This window comes from Podarcis bocagei, assembly GCF_964188305.1.
Source record: "Podarcis bocagei genome assembly, chromosome: 9".
Lineage (NCBI taxonomy): Eukaryota > Metazoa > Chordata > Lepidosauria > Squamata > Lacertidae > Podarcis > Podarcis bocagei.
The window spans coordinates 43845103-43861799 of NC_138134.1; the positions used below are offsets into that span (position 1 = coordinate 43845103).

Here is a 16697-nt window from a genome sequence, read left to right on the forward strand (position 1 = left end):
AACATTTTAAATTAAATTCTGTACTGGCTATTAACATTGCTAGACTGTGTGTTGTGTGTGTGTGTAAACTGCCTTGAGATGTTTTAATAAAATGCAGTATATAAATATTTTGAATAAATAAAAACACCAGTGAAGTGGTTTGAAACTAGTGTTACCCATCATCAACATATTAAGTAAAAATTCAATTTAAGGCACCCAGAGTTTTGAGTCACGTTTTCTTTAAAAAAAATGGTGAAGAGCAGCAGAAATATTTGGGAGCTAGTCATTTGCCAGCAGGAGATGTACTATATAATTAAACTGTCATCCTTGTTGATAGCTTATTACCAGCAGGTAATAAGATATGTGTATCATTACAAGTCATTGTACTGTATTTTATGCTGCAAGAGATTAGGGTACGTTTCCAGTGACAGAACAGAGTGAATGCTTAGAGATTGTTGCCATTATGGTCATTATAAATCACAATCTACAATTTAATAGTTTAACAATTATCTACAGTGCCAAAGCTGGAAAATTACTAGCAATGAATGGCTGCTTACCCCACTGGTAAAAAGTGAACGTTAACGAGCTGTAGTGAAAGAAATCCCTGAGGAATGGTAGAAGTGGTTTATACTATTCTGCTCTAATTCTGTACGTATAGCCACATATGCAGATGAAAATAAACTACTGGTTGTATTACAAGTACAGTTGTAAGACATTAAAGGGGAATTGACTAGAACCAATCTGTTTCTCAATAAAGAGGTGTTCATACCACAACTACATGCATAAAAGGGTATTATCGTCTTTACTCTCAGTCTAGGGTGAGATTCAACTAAACTTTACACAGGGTAAACCTATTAAAAATAATGGACGTATGTTCAGTTCAAGTTCATCCAAATGCACTTCTTTTTGCATAATTATTTATGCCTGCCCCACAGCTATTAAACACAAAAGAGTGCTGCTCTCCCCTAATGCCAACCCTAAATCATGTGAAGAACTCAAGGTAAGAGTTAAAAGGAAAGAAAGCATTAATTTGGGAAACTTGGAAATTTGTTTTTAAATAAATAAAATGAGCAGGGGTAGCCCATCCCATTTCACTGTCTGAAATGAAATGAGAAGTTGTCCCCACTCCACTGAAGCCTCACTTACAGGCTGTAGCAGCAGCTTCTGATAATATCTTATAGAACTCTCATGAGATTCTGCAAGTTCTCACCAGAAACTGCCACCACGCAACCCTGGCGGCAGCCCATAGGAGTGTCATCCCGTGAGATTCTGTCACCTGAAGCAGTTGCTTCAGCCTGCCTCACATGTGAGCCGGCCCTTAACATGAGCACCAGTAATTGTACAAACCTAATTATTAAAGTGGGCAATGTCCCACCTGTCCTAATGGACCAGCCTCCACCAAACAAGCTTATCTGGAAGCATCCATGTTGATTTCCCTCATGTGGCTGCTAAAAATTTACATTGGCTAATGGTCAAAATAGATTGCTGTGGTTACACAAAGACAGGAAGAGGTAAACAAAAGTAATGCTTTACCATCTGTTAAGATGGGTGGGGTTACACCTTCATGGTGTACTCTAGGAGTTTGTTCCTACAACACTTTGTTCTGGGTACACACCAAGCCTTTCTGAGCCATACATATATCAACACTTACATAGAGAAACATATCATGACATAAAAAAAGTTAATGTATGTATGTTGGGAGGGGTAAACTGGTCCTCCAAAGGTGCTAGAAATACAACTCCCATCACTGCTGACCATTGGCCATGCTGGCTGAGGGCTGGTAGGGGTTGTAGTTCAATAACATCTAACCACCTCATATGTAAATCAGTTGATCATGATCATAACTTCTATAACGGGAGCAGCAGTCGTCCCCCCCCCCCATGGCTGCTATCAAGAATATGCTGATGGAAACAGGCACCTGCTGATATTACAGATAAGTAGGCCTTGTTGCATGTGAAATTGTCTACTGCATTTATATACCATTTCAAGGTGGATTACAAAATACCAGCAATGAAAACACACAATGATGTAGTAGTAAATTTAGAAGTGCTTGAGTTCAGCACAACAGTCCCCTTAGCCATACCCCTATGGCCACACCCAAACTAAGACTATGCAAGAAAAAATGGATTTTCAAATGTTTTACGTTACATAAATTCATTGGGCCCTGTCACAACCCCAGTATATCCAGAGTGCAAGTGATTGAGTGAGAAGGAGAGGTGGCTGCTCCTTCTGTGGCCAGCACTCTGCCCACAAAGAGCAAACAGACAAGAGAGGGCCACTTGTGCTTAACAGCTAGCACACAGGCCCAGGTAGGGTGGACAAAAGAGCCACCGCCTTCTCCTGCTTATACACTACCCACCCACTCCCCTTGCCCCTGCAAAGCGGCAAAGCTCAGAAAAGGATGCACTTCTAGCAGAGGTGTACCGAGGAGTTGGCGAAACTGCTTCCCCACCACCACCAAAAATCAACTATCAGACTATGGAATGTATGATATTTATGTGTATGATGACATGCTGCCTCTGCTGCGGCGACATCAAACTGCACAAAGGCGTGTGAATTTTTCTGCTCTTCCTTCTCACCTTGCCCTCACTCCAGACGCTTTTGAGTATTTGGGTCATGTAAAATGTAATTTCTAATGTGGCTATTGCAATAAAGTGATGGGGGGGGGGCGAACAATGCAGCTCTTTGCCAAGAGTGCAAGGGACCCTAGGTACACCTCTGACTACTAGAGGCGGAGAAGTCACTGGCCAATGGGATGGGAAGACAGGCTGCTATTTACCTTTTGCCTTTGACTGCCTTTCCTCACCACCAGTTCCAGCTGTTTCATGCTAAACTTAGCCGGCATTACCATTAGGCACTGCCGCCGCCCCCCCCCCCCACCATTATATTACCTTCAGTGCTGACTGACTGTTTTAAAGTACAGAGAAAAACGGGCGGGAGAAAGAATGGAACATGGTCCGGGAAGAATGGGGCAGAAGGGAGTGTGCTGGAAGAGGGCATGCATGGCTGGCTGGCTGGCACACACCCATAGTTATTTGTAACTTTCGCTTGTAAATATGAAAGGCAGAATATTCGTGGGGTTAAATAGCCTTACAGGAAAGGGGGAAAGTTATGGGGAGTCTAACTTAAGCAAACCCAGCTTCAGAAGCCTATTGCGGAGTTAATAAATGCAAGAGACGAAAGGCAGAACCATCTTTGGCTGCGCGTCAGGGGCGAGTGAGACCAGCAGGGAGGTCCGAAGAAGACGTCGTCCCTCCAAGCGCGAGAATATGAAAAAGGCGCCTGGGCTGCTGAGCCGAGACTTTCCCGGGTTCATGTGTGTTAATTTTCGCCTCAGGTGACAGGAGCCCTTCTCTCCACCGCCCGTTTTTAACTTTCGCTCGCGTCAAAATAAAGGCACGCCACCGGGGTCAAGCGGGGCATTCGCGGCAAGTGACCCGTCAGAGCGCCGCGGCTCGGTCCCTTTCCTCCTCGCCCTGCGGAGGATCTGGGTCTGGAAAGCCGAGGAAACTCCGGCGGGGCAAATGGCAGGAGGCAGGGGAGGAGGGGGAGCGAAGCGGGTACCTGAGAACAGCTGGCGCGCCCAAGGGTCCCGGCCTCTGGAAGTCCCACGAAGCGCGTGTCCCCGAGGCGCGCGGGCCGTCCAGCGCTGCATATAAAGGGGAAGGAAAGGGAGGGCAGGGCAAGGGCCGGGCGGCAGTCTCTCCTTCCCTTCGCAGCGGATCTCAGCGGCTCCCTGTCCACACGCCAAGCGAGTCCCCGCAAGGGGAGGGGAAAAGTTAATGCCTCTGGAGAGCCAAGGGGGCCGTTCTGTGGAGAGGCAGGGGCGGAGAAGCCCTCGCGTCACGCGGGAGTCCCCGAGCGCGCAATATTTGGCGGGGTCCCCGAGCAAGGCTGAGGAGAAGCGGCTCTCTCCTGCCGTCTCTCACACACAAATAAACACACGTATAGACGGGCGCTCTGGCGCTGTGCAGAAACGAGCGGGCTAATCGCTTTTCTGGTGACACGACGACACAACCCACGTTGCGTGAGAGAAGACGGTTCCGAAAGGGCGCGGGGCGGAGCTACTCTTGACGCCACAATAAGTCTAAAGTGCCCACAAGACTTTTTCTTTTTCTTTCCCGCCCTCGTGTCCCTACAGGAAAAAGAGGGTTCTTGTGACACAGCTAACCCGCCGTGGTTTGCCTCCTGCTTCGCTCATAGACGCACCTATAGCACTTTAAAAAGTGATGCTGCCACAGTCTTCAAGGCAAGTGTAGTAAACGTGGTGCCCGTGAGATGTGTTGGCCTCCCATCAGCCCCAGAGAGCATAACCAACCGCCGGGGATTATGGGAATTGTAAGCCTTCAACATCTGGAGGGCACCAGGTGCGCTACCAGTGCTTCAGGCAGACAGGATATTGTTGTCTTGTTAGCAAATGCAGCAGGAGAAACCCCTGCAATGAACAAACCGGCAGCTGGGGAAAGTACTTTTAAGGTTATGCCACAGTCAACCCGTAATGCTGGTGGCCAACAAAAGATGTTTAAAGACTGTCTGAAGGCAAATCTTTAAAAATGTAGTATAAACACTGACTACTGGGAAACACTGGCCTGCAAGCGCTGCAGTTGGAGAACAGCCTTTACCAAAGGTGTCATGGGCTTTAAAGACACTTGAACTCAGGACGAAGGGGAGAAACGTGCTAGGAGGGAGGCATGCTTACAAATCCACACCGTGATCAGCTCCCGCCCAGAAACCAATGTCCCCACTGTAGAAGGACGTGTGGATCCAGAATTGGCCTCCACAGTCACTTACGGACTCATTGTTAAAACCGTGTTTATGGAAGACAATCTTACTTGGCTACGAGTGATCACCAAAGAAGAAGACGACAGTCAATCCCTTGGTGCACACTATACTTAAACAGACATCTGAAGCACTTTCTTTCCCTCACAGGATTATGGGCACTTTAGGTTGCTGGGGTCCGCAACTCTGTGAGGGGTAAAGTACTGTGCCCATAATTCTTTGTGCTTTAAAAGTATACAGTGTGTATACACTAGGTGCCATAAGACTCTGAGTCAATGCAGCAAGAGAGAGTTCCTGAAACAAGACCAACACACAGACCAACCACACTTTCGCTTGTCCCATGATTTTAAGTGAATTTCAAGTCATAGGTCCGATAATGTTTTGCTTTGCTTTGCTTTGCTTTTGTCCCAGGGTTTTCTCTGGGGAAATCTGCTGTTTATCACTGAATCAGAACAAAGTCAATCAAGTTTTCAATGGCATGCCATTAGTTCCAATACAGTGGGTTTTCCTGGGGAAAGTGGCAGGACAGGAAAAAACACCTCTTGGCTCTGTGACTTGACTCACTTGAAATTATAGGACAAATGGCAGTGTGGGTGAGCCCATAGCTAGCCGCCTGGCATTTGTCTCCTGCTACATTGGCTCACACACAGTTTTTTAAAAGGGGGTTGTTTTGTCAAACCACAAAACACTTAGAAATGTTTTCTTTGTAAACCATCTGCGCTTCACTGTGTATGTGTGTGTGCTTTAGAAAAAAATAGCGTTTCATAACAGAGCGTGCCAATGTTTGTGTGGCTAGAAACTCATTTCCCTCTTCCTGGGTCATGTTTTATTGGTCAGCTGCTTAGGCTTGCCCTGTGAAATGTTTACAACTTTTAGCTGCTTATTTAGACATATTTAAACAGTTCACTCCACTTCTGTTTTTTTTTTTTTATGGAACTGGATACTGTTTCTATTTCTTCTTTAAAAAAATTCAGTAACTTAAACATACACTTTTGTGGGACTAGCAATTAATATGGAATAAACACTACTATTGCACACCTAGATTAGAATTCCCATTTCATCTGTAAGCATGCACTGGAAAAAAATAGACAATATTGTTTCTTTAACCATTCTGATCTTTAGTGAAATTCATCACAGAAAGGAGAACCTCACCTTTTGACTAAGTTGGCAAAACTAGGGAAATGCAGAGGACACTTAGAATGAGCCAACCAACCAGCATTCATTATTGCTTTGTTCTAATCATGAGACAAACTGTGTGCACACATCCCAGCAGGTTGCTGATTCCATAAGAAAGACCTAGACCAGGGGTCTGCAACCTTTAAGACAAAAAGAGCCACTTGGACCCGTTTCCGAAGGAAAAAAAAACTGGGAGCCGCAAAACTCGTCATTATAAAAATAACTTTTTTGTCACTTTTTATTATTTCTTTGTTTGACCCCTCAGAATTACTCCTCCTCATAGAAATAAACATTAAATTAACAAGTTACCTTTTTGTGTGTGTTCTTCACTCCCCTTCAAAACAGTGACCAGCGTACATGCCCCCTTTCAATGCAGTGACCAACGTACATGCCCCTTACAATGTAACGGGCAGGCGGGAAGGTGACGTCGGGACAGTGCGTGACTAACACACGCACTGCCCCCATGCGACGTCACAGCCAGTACAGCGCCCGCCACAGTGGGGAGTGTCGGGCACACAATGCGCCTCCTCCCCTCGCTAGTATCCGCCCCGGAGCCGTGGCAAAGGTGTAAAAGAGCCACATGCAGCTCTGGAGCCGCGGGTTGCAGACCCCTGACCTAGACCATCAGTTCTGGTCATGTGCTTACCCTCTTACCTTGGGGTTGTCCATGGAATGCATATATCTCCTGTTTTATTTGTTGCATTACCCCGTTAGTGCATCAAGCAGCGGTGTGCAATGGGGAACAGTCATGCAATGGGGAATTATCCAGCTGCAAATCCTGTACAAATGCTGAATGATGATGGAAGTGGTCCAGGCTCTCAAATCTTCTCTTTAAGTCTAGTTTCAGAACAAAGGAGTCAACTGATACACACCCCTAGTATGAAAGCTAATGTATCCTGTCGGTTTGATAAGACTGAGTCAGTTGTGGAAAGTCAACAAGCTGACTGTTTAAGCTTTTCATGGTGATTTGTAATATTATTGAAAATGTTTTATTTTTCTCCTCACTCTGGGAAATGGCTAAACAATTTGATTCCGATTTATATGTCATATGTAAGAGGACCAGCCCAGTCAAAACTATGCACTTGGACCTAAATGAGAAAAATGAAGCTCACCTACCGTAATTTTTTTGAGGCTGCAATTTACCCTGGGTTTATAGCATTTTATAGTTTGTACAAAAATAATGAAGATGTCTAATTTTGAGCATTGATGTTTTAATGTCATCAAGGTCATTAATTCAATATTAGCTTTCCAATAAACAAACTTTTGTGTTCACTATCATGTCTCTCTTTTTACAGCCCACAGGCTGCAATGTGAAGCAGCTGTGGAAAGAGGTATGACCTGGGATTTTTAATGAATGGGCTATTTGACTATACTGAGATAGATCACAGCAGCCAAAGGACAATGAATCAAAACAAAAGATGGGGAAATGAAAAACCAATTGACAAAACTCAATTTTGTCAAGAGTAAGAAGGAATACCTCAAGTGTCATTGACTGACTGTAACTGGAAAAAAGCAAACTAACCTTTTGAGGTTAGCATTTATGAGGTTAAAATGCATTTGCTCTTTAATTTTATAACAAGATGATGCATAAACAGTTGCTAGAAGAATTCAGAAGTAATGCAGGTGTCAGATAATATCATGTTAAGGCATGCCTGCAGTGCCACCTGCAATCCCCCTGCATTAAATTCACATTTATTTTCTTAATGACACAAAACTGTGCTTCCTAATTAAACCGGGGACACTTAATAGCCATCAAAACACTACTTACCATAGCAAGGTGTTTATTTATTGCATAAATTATTCTGATGCTCTCGCCATCTACAAAAAAACACTCTTCTAATATATGCAAGTCTCATTTCTTGTGGGCACAGGCTATTTGGCAAGATATAGACAATTACCATCACTAATGAGCAACTAAATTACAATTTAGTAATTTAAGTGCAATGGCAAACAAACTCAATAGTTTACAAGAAGCGAACACTAACCTGAATTAAATGCTAACCTGAATTTACCAACCAACATAATTGTTAAATAAAATGTGGTCATATTATATTAGAAGAGAAAATGAAATCAATGTCACCCAATTTGCAACAATTTAAGGCTAGTTTGCAAAGTGGATGCACATTTAAGAAATTGATTTTGTTGTTGTTATGTTTATCTCAAGGGAGTGCTTGCATTTCTACCATGGTCAACATCAGCTTTTATCAGAGAACTAAGCTCAAAGGGCACTAGGCCAAAAATAGACACACCTTTCTTCTCTTCCACACCCAGGGTCCAAGAGAAGGGAGATATATCATACCCCTGCCTAGGGCTAAAAGGGGAGCCTGGGAGCCAAAGGAGGGGAGCCATAAATTTCCTAGGACCTCAGAAAACTTTTACATATATTGTGTGAAGACTAGCATTTACATTTTGTGTAAGCCTACATAAAACACCATATTGCTTCTTCCCCCCCACCCACCTCCTCTTCTGGGTGTTGGCACTGGCAGCCGCCCACCTACAAGCAGAGGAGGGCAAAGCAGTTCACTGCCCATTATTATCCATTACTGTCCATTATTATCTCATGGACAGATGAATAACAGACTACATCTGGTAAAATTATCTTTTCCATACAACTCTCCTAAGAAGCAGGAGATAGTTAATATTTACACTGATTCAAATTATATCTGTAAAGCTCTTTTAAAAAGAAAGTAACTAGAAAGTTGATCTACCTTTCTTTTTACTAATACAGTGGCACCTCAGGTTGAGTACTTAATTCGTTCCGGAGGTCCGTACTTAACCTGAAACTGTTCTTAACCTGAAGCTCCACTTTAGCTAATGGGGCCTCCTGCTGCTGCCGCACCGCCGGAGCACGATTTCTGTTCTCATCCTGAAGCAAAGTTCTTAACCTAAAGCACTTTTTCTGGGTTAGCAGAGTCTGTAACCTGAAGCATGTGTAACCTGAAGCGTATGTAACCCGAGGTACCACTGTACTAATGTCTTCCGGTGATCTGACTTGCATTGCAGTATAAAAAGGATGATTAATGGAGAAAGGAAGGGTACCAAAAGACACTTTGTACCCTATGATGAAATTTCTCTCAGAGGCCCTCTCCAGACAGGAGAAAAACTGCAGATGTTGTAATAAAAAGGAGTGGCAGAAGAACCAAGGCGATCTGAGAGCCAGTGTGGTGTAGTGGTTAAGAGCGGTAGTCTTGCAATCTGGGGAACCGGGTTCGCGTCTCCGCTCCTCCACATGCAGCTGCTGGGTCACCTTAGGCCAGTCACACTTCTTTGAAGTCTCTCAGCCCCACTCACCTCACAGAGTGTTTGTTGTGGGGGAGGAAGGGAAAGGAGAATGTTAGCCGCTTTGAGACTCCTTCGGGTAGTGATAAAGCGGGATATCAAATCCAAACTCTTCTTCTTCTTCTTCTTCATCTGCTCAGTTCTGAATGGTTCTCAGCTCCTTGCCCTCCCGCTTTTGGCAATAATCATCATGTTCTGACTAGTGCCAAGTCTGAGCAATGTTTCTCCATAAAGACGACCAAATTGTTTTATTAAATAGAGGAGAGGAGAGGCAAGGGGTGACATAACTGAGCTTCTGGTGCTCAGAGTGCATTTCCCCACAGGGGAGCCGTGGAAAGAATGTACGGTAGTTGGTCAAGGGAGCCACGGACTCAAAAAGGTTGAAAACCTCTGGTCTACACACAAAGGGGGAATATCATCTTTGAGTGTAGCACAGATATTAAGAAGTTTATTAAGAATTAGAAGCAAGACCATGACCACAGAAAAAATGAGTAGCTGTGAAGTAAATATGATGTGGTTGCATTAAAAAAAGAAGAAAATGATGCAAAAATAGGCAACAGTTAATTAATCTTTTTTCATTGCAAACAAAAGTGATAGGGAGATATCCAAAATCAGATGTTAAAACTTTTCAGTGTGGATATAATGCTATAGTGTATCTGTCAGATTACCTGATAAAGGAAAAATGAAACAGAAAATTGGAAACACTTGCTGTTTTAAAAGATATCTCTATAAATTAAAGGAAGGAAGAGTGAATGAGCAATTTTGCCGATGATTTTCTTGGCCTAACATGCAGTATGCTGTGGAAAGAATGAATTTTGGCTTAGTCAACACACAGCTGTATGAAGACTTGGCAGAGACAGTATTTTATTTGAGAATCAATGGAGAGACTGTGTACTCTCTCCCACCCTATAATCTAGATATGTTTTGCCCTGAAAAGCACTTCTTGGGAAACTGATTTCATTTCAAAAATAAAAGCACATTGGAGATAGATTCTGCATTACCCCACACAGTGCTTGTTCAAAAACAGATGTAGGTAGTCTTGGCAATGGGAGTATTGTAGCCAGTGATGTTGTGGGTGTGGGTATGCAATGATCATAACCACTCCACCTTACTTCATTCACCAGGGCATGTCCAGGGTGGGGAAGCATGGATAACCTACTCGGGGGAAGGCTTTTCAAATGTGTGTCCAGTAACCACACACAGTCTTGTGGAAGAATCAATGGAGCTTGAAAGCAGCATGCTGAATGAGCACGCACTATTCCAGATTGAGAGAAAAAATATATTTTTTACTACAAACATGTTAGTGTGTATGCAGCTTTAGCGAAGCTGTAATCAGTACAGATAACAGATATTTGCTTTCCTTTCTTGCTAGCTGGTAAAATGGGGACTTTAGCACTGATATCAAATGGATAAATATTCCAACTGTATGACACCATTCTCCTTTCTATTGAAGTTAGTTTAATGTTACTACATTTATATCCCTGTTCCCCCCCCCAAAAAAAATATCCTAGTCATAGCTGTCAGCTTTCAGATTTGAAAATAAGGGATCAGCAGCCTCACCTGTTCCGGGGACAGTCTATGGGATATCTAACAATCCGGGATAGCAGCGGGAAGCAGCGGGAAACGGCGCTGGACTAAGGGAATTTCCCGCCCAAAAAGGGAAGGTTGACAGCTATGATCCTAGTCCAACTATACTGAGTCATAGTGCCCAATCCCACTGAAAGAAATGGTGCTTCGGGTAGTTCTGACTAACTTCTTCCAAAATTTATTATTGCTTCATTGGTGCTTTTATGCTACTTGATAAAACCAAGTATCTGTATTTTTACCTCATTTGTCAGTTTTGTCCATAAGGCCTACTAAGCCTTCTGAAGCTTTACATGGCATGTGTGCCTTTTTCCAGCGACAGCTATCCTTACAGTGTAAGGAGATGAAAGTTCTTTTAAGGCTAGATTATTAAAATGAGGAAAACTAATAATTAAATATGCAAAGCCATTGGCTTGGGGTTATCAAGATGCCATTGTGTGCTTGTTGAAGGGGTGCTGGAACCCCAAGCACCATGCAAGGGTAAGAACATCAGGGAAGGTTAAGAGCAGATGACAGACCCTCCAAGTGTCCCTATTTTCCAGGGATGTCCCTGATTTAGAAAAGGCATCCCATTTTCTTATTTGATCCTGGAATGTCCTGCTTTTCCTTAAGACATCTCTATTTTCACTGGAGAAACTTTGGAGGGTATGGAGGTATTCGACTCCTGAGCCATCAGAAGGCCATCCTGTATAGGAAAGGGTTTTTTTTTAATGATTAATGTTTTAGTATTTTTTTATATATGTTGGAAGCTGCCTGGAGAGGCTGGGGCAATCCAGAAATATGTGTGGGGTATAAATAGTAAAATTATCATTATGGAATGGGAAGTCCCTTTTTCCATCGGAAAAATGTTGGAGGGTATAAGATGACCCCTGTTGTTATCAGGGTCAGTTTGTAGATACGCAGGTTATATCTTTTAAGCTTTAGAAAGATTTGCATTCAAAAGCCATGATCAATTTAAATGGTTTTCTCTGGACCTTTGACACCAATCACTAGGAACCCAAGAGAAATCATGTGGCTTTCCTGGAAAAAAGTAAGAACATTATTGCAAAGTCAAACAGAGACATGAAAAGGAATAGAAGTGGATTATTTCAAAGTCGGGGAAAGTTTATGCTTTAAAAGTGTTCTGACTTTAAGGGTTTTGTTTTTTTTAATTCAAGCATTGAAACATGTCGTAGCTGATTAATAGCTGCTGAACATCTTAACTAGACACAGACAAATTGCCAAGGGAATCATGGTACATGAAGCAGCATTTTCACTGGGATATTGACTTGCATTCCTCACCAGTCAGAAAGTAAGCTGCTCTCTTTCTTTCATTGACTGGCAGTTGTTAGTTCCTTTCTAAAGGGAGCTTTCAGTACTTGTTTTAAGTTTTTGTAACCCTTATCCCATGAAACTTCACAGATAACCTGCTATTGATTTAGTAATAGGTCAGAGGAAAAATCAGCCAGGCTATCTGGTCCTAGCCGGTGTCAGGCTATTTCCAGTAGGTGCAGATCTGAAGATTCTTGAAACTGTTTTTGCAAATGCACCTCTGTAATTATTCAAATCGTGAAGCATCAGATCCATAGCCCATCATCAGCTGGCTTTAAATTAATCAAACAAACAGGTATATTCTTGGAAAATGTACGTGCCTGCATGTTGGGATTTTGCCCTTGGAAGTTTCAGCCAGCTTTCTACATCTCAGAAGCTTTTTCTATGTGCTAGAACAGTGGCAACGTGCCAGGCAGAGATTAATTTCCCCCCAAAATTAGAGCCAACCGTGCACCATCTGTTACCTGCTAGGAGACCCTGGAAAACTAATCAGACCCAAACCTACTTAGGGCAGGGCAATTTCTGTCTTTTCTTTCTTTCTTTTAAAAAAAGATTTTTGGTTATGCATGTAAGTAGGCTTGATTTCTTTCAGCGGAGATATTTGCTGCTCACACATACGGAACACTTGTTAAGTGGCAGCTCTTAAGAGACTTTTAACAGAGCTGTAAAACAGTGCTGCAGAATGATTAGTCGAGCAGCTTATTAGAGCTATTGGGTATTACATGAGGAAAACAAGTGATTTCTCACACGGGTTTATGCGAAGGCAGTCACCGCCAGCTGGCAATCCCCTGTAGCTTGAACCCACGATTGCACACACATTTTAAAATCCCCCTGAGTCTGTTGTCACTAGCATGGAAATGTAATGGTGCAAGCCCTTGTCCCACTCCAGCTCTGACATTACCTTTAAAAAATACTTCTTAGGCAAGTTGTACTATAACATTAGAATGGCCAATTTACCTGAGCACACAACTAATATATGGCAATTATCATGTAATTTGCTCTAAGTGAGAGGGTGAAAGAGCAGAAGATTTTATTACTCCTGCTCAGTTGCAGTCCAGTATTATCAGCTGATAAAATGCACCATAATGTGAGGAGATTTTTGTAATGGCTCTAATGATATGATAACCTTAACTGGTTCTTCATGTACGTTTCAAATTTCATTGCTAATAACAATCTTAATATGCTATTCATTAGCCCATTAATTACATCATCAATTAACACACACACACACACCACTTCCAATTAGCTTTAATGACATCAGAGCTATTTTTCCATGCTGGCATTTTTTTAATTTTTTATTTTTTTTTAAGAAAGAAAAAAATGTGCACTGTGCTTTCGCACTTCAACCGCCTGCTGTTCTGTCTTAATTAAGTTTTGTAACAGCAGTCATAGTTTATAGGGGACTTTTTAACCTCATTTGATTTCAGACCATTTGTACTGCCTTGAAGTAGGCATTGAAAATGTCCGAGTTAATCCAATTACCTCAAAAGGCAGCCAATCTCATTTAATTTATATAATTTTAGGGAAAGGCAAAACTCCCGCAAACGGCCAGAACTATTTTATCTGCGCCAATATGTAAAAGAAAAATACCTCAAAACCCTGAAAAGATGGAAGAAAAGAAACAAACATTCACGATGCAGATGACTGGAGAGGATGGACAGGCCTCCATGGGGTTTAATCTGGCACTGCTTCCATGCATACCAGAACGTGTGGAGGCTTTAGCACATGGGTAGGCAAGCTAAGGCCCGCAGGCCGGATCAAGCCCAATTGCCTTCTGGATCCAGTCCACAGACGGTCCGGGAATCTCTGCATGGATCACCAGCGCGTGTGTTCTTTCCCTCTCCCTCACACGGTGGCAGTGGCACCTCCTCCCTCCCTCCTCCTGGCTTCTCCCCGCCCTGCCTAGAGGAGGAAGGTGGCTGAGCTTTGTTGGTGCCAACAGCAGCAACACTTGAGCGGCTGCCATTTTAAGCAGCCCCTCTCTGGAGCCCTTTCCCGCACCGCTCATCGTCCTTCCGCTGCCGCCGCCAGTTCCTGCCGCTCTCAAGACACAGGTAAGCAGCCACCTGGGCTCATGGTGCTCTTGCATCATTCCCGCCCCCCCAAAAAAAAATATAGTCCGGCCCCCCACAAGGTCTGAGGGACAGTGGACCAGCCCCTTGCTGAAAGTTTGCTGACCCCTGCTTTAGCATGTTCAACTGTGTGCACAAAGTCTCCCTCCATCCTGCTAACATTTGTGTTGTACATATAAATTGGGGGGGGGGTTGATTTGCTTCTTGTGTGTTGGGCTTATTTTCCTACTCATATTGAAATACTGCCCCTCAATGAGGCCAAACTTAGATTCACAAAATGTTTAGGGGTATGCATACCCCTGCGTCTCCCCAGGAAAAAAACAACAACTGGGCTTATAACACCTGATCACGACTTTAGATAATTCAGGATCAGAGAAGAATTCAGGAGTACATAATGATGTCATGTTGCTAAAGTTCTATTTCACTGTAAAAACTGAATCAGGAGAGGCCATGCAAGCCCTGGACCAGTCCCTGTGCTCAGTACTAAGCTGCAAGGGGGCCAACAGACCGAGTCTGGATCCTGGCAAGATAGAGGCACTGTGAGCGAGGAGGTTCCCAAATCTGGCCAACTAGCCAATTGCCTGCTTTGGATGGGGTCCTACTCTCTTTGAACAGGGAGGCGGATGGCGCTGTGGTTTAAACCACTGAGCCTCTTGGGCTTGCCGATCAGAAGGTCAGTGGTTCGAATCCCCATGACGGAGTGAGCTCCCATTGCTCTGTCCCAGCTCCCAACAACCTAGCAGTTCGAAAGCACGCCAGTGCAAGTAGATAAATAGGGACTGCTGTGGCAGGAAGGTTAATGGTATTTCCATGCACTCTGGTTTCATCACGGTGCTCCATTGCACCAGAAGCGGTTTAGTTATGCTGGCCACATGACCCAGAAAGCTGTTTGTGCACAAAAACCACCTCCCTCAGCCTGAAAGCGAGAAATGCACCTCACCCCATAGTCACCTTTGACTGGATTTAACCATCCAGGGATCCTTTACCTTTTTACCTTTACTCTCTTTGAAGGAACAGGTTTGTAGCCTGAGGTTGCTTGGAGATTCACCTCTGAAACGGAAGACCCAGGTGGCCTCAGTGTTTTGTCTGGTAAGACAGCCTGTTGCCATATGCTGGTAACCTCCAAGTTGGATTACCGTGATGCTTGATTGCTCCATGGCGCAGACGATCAGTACCATGCTACACTGCTGGTGAAAGAATTGCTTTAGCTTTCATGCTAAGTTCAAGGGGTTGGTTTGGAGCACAATTCACCCCTTCCCCTTAAAAACTCAAGGAATCACTCTTTTCAGGAGCTCCATTATATAGGAATCAGACCTTTAGTATGGTGGCACCTACCCTCTGCAATGACCTCCCATTATGCACTGGACAGAGACTGTCTTTGTTGCATTTTAAATGCCCATTGAGACGTTCCTTTTTCAACAACCTCATCAGTGGACATCTTTATCCTAATCTGTATCTTCATTGGCTTTGACATTGTTTTAAAATATAGAATTGCTTTCAGTTCTTTGTGTACAGTATATGGAATTGTTTTTAATGTCAATTTTTAAATTATGAGATACTTTGTGGGAAGTGATTCACAAATGGAACCCAGTCAGTAAACAGTAACCTTAAATAAACCATCAGAAATACATTTCAATCTCCAGTAGCAATGCAGTAGCAATACCTACACATGTGATGGTAAAAATGCCAAGTTTTAACTTGTCTAAGATAATATTGCCTTTCTTTCCCAGCCTTACATTTTCTCTGTGTTTGACTGCCAGCCATAAGCTCTCTAGGCACAACATAAACTACTTGTTAGCATTTGCCCTGATAGACAAAATAACAAAGTCGTGAAGTCTCACGGCATAGGGGGAAAAATGCCTTTTCTGCTATGTGTGTTGTTGTTCCATTAGAAAAATGTAAAAGTTAGCTATTAGAACCCATGATCAAGACAAGGTGGCACATTAACTTAGGTGAAACAATGAACAGCTTATGCTGAACAAAAAGATCATATGAACTTTGGCTGACATACTCGATGCTACAGAAAGGCTTTACTGAACTATGCTACAGTAAGTTATGCACCACCATAGGTGTGGCGCACCCTAATTTTATTTTAGTTTTTAAATGGGGGTCATGGCAAGCACAAGACAGTACAGAGTGACATCTCTGCCCTCTCAGCTGCTCTGCTCGCCACCTTTTGCTCACACTGGCAAGCAATGCCTTGTTCTCTAGGTCAGGGAAACCTAAGGAACCTTAACCTGTTTTGTTTAATTTGGGTGAGCTAATGGTTAAAGATGAAGATCATGAAAACTGATGGTATCTTTGTATATGCCTGGTTATTACTATAACAAAATTTGGTACAGTATTTGGTTTCACATTTTTTTAAAAAAATTGCATATTTTAAGTGAAGTTTAATTTAAAAAAATAACAACTTTTGTTGTCAGTTTCTTTTGTCTGATGAATAAAAATGCCCTTTATGATTGAGTATGGGTATGTATTTCATAAATGCTCACCCTTAAAAAAAAAAAAATCACTGGG

General features: G+C 43.0%; 1 protein-coding gene and 1 long non-coding RNA gene across 4 annotated transcripts in view; one reads left to right on the forward strand and one right to left on the reverse strand.

Moving 5' to 3' along the window:
• Positions 1-16697, reverse strand: part of IL15 (interleukin 15) — an 88755-nt gene that overhangs the window by 26823 nt on the left and 45235 nt on the right. Inside the window, exon 1 of one of the 3 annotated variants that reach the window (XM_081208487.1) lies at positions 15167-15191. The exons of 1 other annotated variant lie outside the window; for it this stretch is intronic. The gene's annotated coding sequence lies outside the window, so the exon portion shown is untranslated. Of the gene's footprint in view, positions 1-3543; positions 4645-15166; positions 15192-16697 lie in introns of those variants that run through there. One more of the 3 variants, XM_081208485.1, reaches the window with a different exon arrangement.
• LOC308594924 overlaps positions 1-16697 on the forward strand; it is a 54335-nt gene that overhangs the window by 7834 nt on the left and 29804 nt on the right. The gene's annotated exons all lie outside the window — the stretch shown is intronic.